Here is a 5,955-nt window from a genome sequence, read left to right on the forward strand (position 1 = left end):
TCCCGGCCTGCGGGAACTTATCGGGCAGGGAACTCGAGCGAAGGGGCGGAGGTCTGGAACCGGCGCAGCGTCTCAGCATGGGAGCGAAAGAAGTATCACAGCTCACACAGTATCACAGCTCTTGATGGTTTGAAGGTTTCGCTCGTTTATTGAGGGCTAGAGCACTTTCTTATATACACAAGGCAGAGGGAGGTAGGCGGGGTTTACAGCGGACCTAATTGAGGACCTGTCAGTTCTGTCTGAACCAGGAGGTCTGCGTTCCTGGTGTCTGTGTCAAGGTCGCACCGGCCATTTTAAGCAGTGAAGGTCATGGCAGCCATTTTGATATGGGCGGCTCCCCACAGATGGAGAGAGAAAAAGTGAGAAATCATCCCCTGGGTGGATGGCCATGCCAAAATCCCTTCACCTCCATTCTCCTCTCAGAATTTTGGGCACATAAGCCCTGGCACTCTGCATAAGTTTCAACCTCCTGGGTCCAGGACTCAAACCATGGTCAGCCATATGGGAGCTCAGTGCCTAAGCTATTACACAGCCTTGTTGGCCCCAAATTTCTTCTTTATAAGTGATCAAAACTCTTATTTTGTTATAGCATTACAAAGGGGTAAGGCACTAACTCGCTGAGGATTAGAATTTAATGTATAAATTATGGGGCCAGACAGTGGTGCAGAGATAAAAATGTAATACTCTGTAAGATAATCCCACAGGGGAAGGTTCCTGGTTCAAGTCTGGAGACCTCCCTGAGCATGCTGAGAATGAGTTTGCCCATGATCTTGTGCTGGCTGAAGCTGGAGATGGATCACATCATTGAGATCTCATTGAAGGTGTTGTCTCTCTGTCTCTCTATTTCTCATTCATGGAAAAAAGAAGCATTAATTTTGAGATGGCATGAACATTTAGTCGGTTAACTGTATCATTATAAAATAAGTATTTCTGAATGAAATTTGAAAATCCAACATGTAGAAAATTTCAATACTGTACAATTAGATAATATGCATTCTTGTTATACTCTAAATATCTATTTTATTAAAATGCTCATAAAATGTAAATTATGAATTACAGTGGAGTGATTTTTACTATCACTTTGTAATTGCAATCAGACTAACCCAATAGAGTTTATAGTAACTGCTACTGTTTGCTTGAGAGATGCCATGTAAATTTTGGACTTAATTTGGCTTTTGAACATAGTTATGGTAACAGATATTAATTTCAAGTACTTCGCATCCTATAAAACACGGCTCCCTGTCACTTGCAGTATTTCATTTTGTCTGATAACAACTATTCGTAGTGCTGTTTGTCTATTCAAAAGGCCAGTATGCTTTTTCTCCAAAGATGTAAAAATATTGCCATCACATAATTGAACCATAAAATCAACTCACAATGGAAAATAATGTTCAGTCCTAAATGTAGCAGTTTACATAATAATTGGCAAATGTTTTCATTTTTGGTTAATTTTTCCTTACTGGTCTCTATTAGGATGCAGTGTTTTGACATACATTTTTATTTTTTTATTTACATTTTATTGCAATTTCTGATTTACATATAAATGTTGCACATCTTTGTGGGCAGAGTACTCTTCTTAAGCAGTATAGTGTGTGTAATAATTAAATCAAGGATGGATGCATTCTTGTGTTTGAAAATAATTTTTCCTTACCCTCTTGTACTTTCTCATGCAGCCACAAGTATCGACATTTACCCTCTCTACTAGCTGTTGTTAAAGAGTGAGGACACAGTGCCTGTGAAGCTGGGACATACAATATTTGTCTTTTATAGCCTGACTTACTTTACTTAGTATTTTATCTTCTATATTCATATACTTCATGTCAATGCCAGTAGATCATTGTTCCCATGGTCAAGTAGTATTTCGTTGTGTTTATGTGCTCCATTTTCCTAATACAGTTGTCAAGTATGGGGCACTTGGGATACATGTTAGCTATTGTGAAAAATGATGCAATAGACATGGATGAGCAAATGTCTCTCTAACAGAGTGATTGCCTGTGCTTTGGAAATAACCCACCAGTAGGATTGCTGGTTCAATGACAATTCCATTTTCAGATTGTTGTGGAGCTACTATGCTGTTTTCTTCAGTAACTGCGCTAAGTCAGAATCTCACCAGCAAGGCAGAAGGGTTCTCTTTTCTCTCCAAACTTGCTGGCACTCATTACTCCTAGTTTTTTGATGATAGCAGCTAAAAATTAACAAGCACAACTTAAGACGGAAGAGAAAAAAGTTTAATGAGAGAAAAAGAATTAGTATGGAGCAGAGTTTATATAAAATTTAACTGTGAACATCATAAAACTACTATGAACAAGTAGAATCTGACAAAGTGGACTGATACTATTTCAATTTCCTTTGAAAAACTAAAATATAAAGAAAATTTCAAACCATTTCTGAGTCTGGAGGAATTTTTGTAGCTTTTAGAATCAATGTGGAATAACTAAAACTCAAATAATCTGAAATTAAAACATATAAATTATTTTTAATAACTTATTTAAACATTTCCCATAGGGCATATGTGGTTGCTGGAAAGAAGAGAGAGAAGGAGCGAGACAGAGTGAAAGAGCACCCCTCAGGGAGTATGGTCACACTGCAATCTCCTCTCCTTAATCCTCTCAGGATTTGGGGGACAGCTACACATGTGCCTAGTGTATCTTCCAAGCCACCTGGGACTCAAACTGGGCTGTCAACCATATGGGAGCCAATTGTTTTAACCACTAAGGCACCAGCTGATCTCAATTATTTTTACCCCATCTTTTAAATTATTAGTTGACTTACCAAGTCACCAGAACTTACCAAATACTGAAATAAGCATATGAATTTATATTCTGGCTTCTGATTGTGTTTTCAGATTGAAAGTAAATGAATATTTTTCTATGTTTTTTCGCTTGTAAAATTTAGATATTGTGAGTCAAATTCTACATACTAAGAAGAATCTCTGGGTCAAGCAAGCAGAGAACATCAGAGAAATCAACAATACAATTCAGATTCTATCTAGCATAGAAACTAACTAGTGTAATAAAGCTATTAGGTAGATAATGCTATTACTATATATATTTGATAGATAACTGTTTTTACATATGAATGTGAGTCATTAACTAATTTTTTTAAAAATCCAGCAGTTGAGTAGATGTTGGAGCCAGAAGCACCAATTATTTTTCAGATCCAAAAATCCTTATCTTTACATGCAGACACCTTGAGGCAGAATGTCGATATAAATTTTTATAAAATTCAAGAGTTGAAAAGATATCTATAAATTATGTGACTCATGCTGTAAAATTTAGAGATGAAGAAACTAAAGTATATAAAGTTTTCAAGATTGACCTAATATTGGAACCAGTACAAAATTCCCTGTCTTCTCATACATGTCTCCTAAATAAAAGCTAACCCTTAGAAACAGCTGCAACGTGCAGAGGCCATGCTAATCTTCTCTGTATCATTCCAATTTTAGTATATGTACTTAATTGTAGAGACAAGTCTGGAGTTGAATATTATATCCCAGAGTTTAATCGGGAATATCTAACACAACAGAAGATAGATGAAGTACATGAACCTGAACTGGTGAAAGAGGGTTTAAGGACTTTATTCTAAAACATTGATGATTTTCTTCTAGGCTTTGTTTTCCAGTTTTAAGGATTTTTGTCTTAAGCTGCCGGTAAGTTCATGTACCTACTGTTTTAGCATAATCCTAATCTGTTTCCTGGCTTTAAGTTTTAAGCAAAGTTCCTTCTTTTCTTTGATAAAGCTCAAATTGCTTTTCTTGAAATTAAAAAAATACCTAATTAATGACTGTAGTAAGCTATATAGCATCAGATAGGTGCTACCTTATAGTATATTGATTCTACTCAGTTTCACGCCTAAAGTCAGATATGTATTCACAGATATGTACATACCAGTTGAACTTGCTATTGAAAGTACTTAGATTATTTTTAAAAATTTGTGAATCAATAAAATGTGTGTGGGGGGGGGAAGGAATGGAAAACAACTGTAGACACCTGAGATAGTGTGGGAAGAGGATGGGGAATGGCAGAGAGTGAGAAATACGGAGAAAATACACACACACGTGTGTGTTTGTGTATAAAAAATAACATGTATGATTAAGCCACTGTGTAGTATATTCTGGATGGGAAATCACATTTTGTAGGCTGTGATGATGCTCAGGGAATGAATGTAAATTAATTAATTAAAAAACAGTTTCAGAAGAAAATTACAATGCACTTGTAACTAGATTCTAGCTTTGTCCATATTTTTAGTTTAAGGTATTTTTCTTTTTTGAGGGGCGGGGGAGAGGTTTTAGCTATAAGGCGCCTACACGCACCAGAAAGACAGAGAGACAGGGAGACAGAAAGCAAGGAATTACCTTCTAGGGGGGATGGCCATGCCGCAATCCCTTCTCCTCCATTCTCCTCTTGGGATTTTGGACACCTGCATGCACACAAACACACAGCATGAGTTTAAGCCATTGGGTCTGGAACTCAAACTGCAGTGGACTACATGGGAGTTTCGTGACATAGTCATTACGCCATCTGCTGGTCCCGAGTTTAAGGTATTTTGTGAATCAATAGAATGTGGATAAATAAATAAATAAGATTGAACCGAAAGAAAAAAAAAAAGTAAGAAGGAAAGAAAAGAAAGAGTTTCAATGGTGTGAGCATTGCTTGAGATCATGTGGGATGCTCAGGTTCAGTTCCCTCACCAATACAAATAGCACAGGCACCTTCGTGTTCTCCTGTGGTGCGAATAGATCTGGAGATTCAGGCAGGTTAGACCTAGACTTTGCAAGATCCTATCAAAAGAACACTTATTTCTCTTTCTTCCCCCTCTACCCTCAACACTCTCATTAAAACACAAAACAAAAACATAAAACTTACAGCTAAATATATAAATATATCAATGAATAAATCCAAATTAATTAAAAAGAAATTAGGCTGAACTCTAAATAATATGCCTATGCTACCAGGTATAATGGATTTTTTTGGGGGGGATGGGCTGAGAAAACAGGGGTAATTATCAAAAGAATAAGAAGTGGAAAAATTTGTATCTCATAGAGCTGAAACATGGAATATATGCAAATTGCATATCCTAGGACAGTGCCTATTGCTTTATAAATATAATATATCTCTAAGGTGACAAATAAAAGCTGACAGGAGATTTCATAGCATAATATGTCTCTTTGGTATATAAAATTTTAAAACTAAAAGCACTTGCAAAATAGCAGATGAAAGAATAACATTCTTGGGAACCAGCAGTTAGCGTAATGGCTATGTCGCTGGACTCTCACGTAATCAACCGCGGTTTGCGTCCTGGACCTGGTGGCTTAGAACTCACGCCGGGTGCATGTGCGTGCGTGCCCAAGATCCCAAGAGGAGAATGGAGGAGAAGGGATTGTGGCGTGACCATCCCCCCGGGGGGTGATTTCTCGCTTTCTGTCTCTATGTCTCTTTCTGTGTGTCTGGCGAGTATACACACCCTATAGCAAAAACCTTTCCAAAAAAAAAAAAAAAAAGAATAACATTCTAATTTCCCTTTTTCTTCCTTAATATAGGAGATAAAAATTTCTGTGTGAATGATGTCCTCTGCATTCCAGGAGAAAAGAAACATTTTCTCCTTGAGGACTCATAGAGAAGAGAATTCTGTACAAACACACATTGCTAAAATAATTCCTATCTTTCTCTACCCTTCCTATATTGTTGAGTTACTTTTCCACAATTGCCTCTTTTCATTCAATCTATTATAAAAACATTTTAATTTGTTACTTCTTTAGACTTCATTTCCTCCAGTAGGTTTCCATGCTATATAAAAGCTTCCACTTTTTGTGTTTTACCCCTATAGATCTATCTGATCTATCTTATGCCAATTTAATTTTCAAGCATAGTCAAAACTGTAAAAGGATAGAGCAAAATTTTGCCTCCCCTAGGAAATAGGCAAAAATAAAACAAAACAAACAAACAAACAAAAAAA

General features: G+C 36.7%; 1 pseudogene; it reads right to left on the minus strand.

Moving 5' to 3' along the window:
• Positions 1 to 3,368: 3,368 nt before the first annotated feature.
• Positions 3,369 to 3,468, minus strand: LOC114004702 (uncharacterized; annotated as a pseudogene).
• Between the last annotated feature and the right edge of the window lie 2,487 nt (positions 3,469 to 5,955).

The sequence above is a fragment of the Tupaia chinensis genome, unplaced genomic scaffold, assembly GCF_000334495.1.
Source record: "Tupaia chinensis unplaced genomic scaffold, TupChi_1.0 Scaffold139612_1, whole genome shotgun sequence".
In the NCBI taxonomy this organism is placed as follows: Eukaryota; Metazoa; Chordata; class Mammalia; order Scandentia; family Tupaiidae; genus Tupaia; species Tupaia belangeri.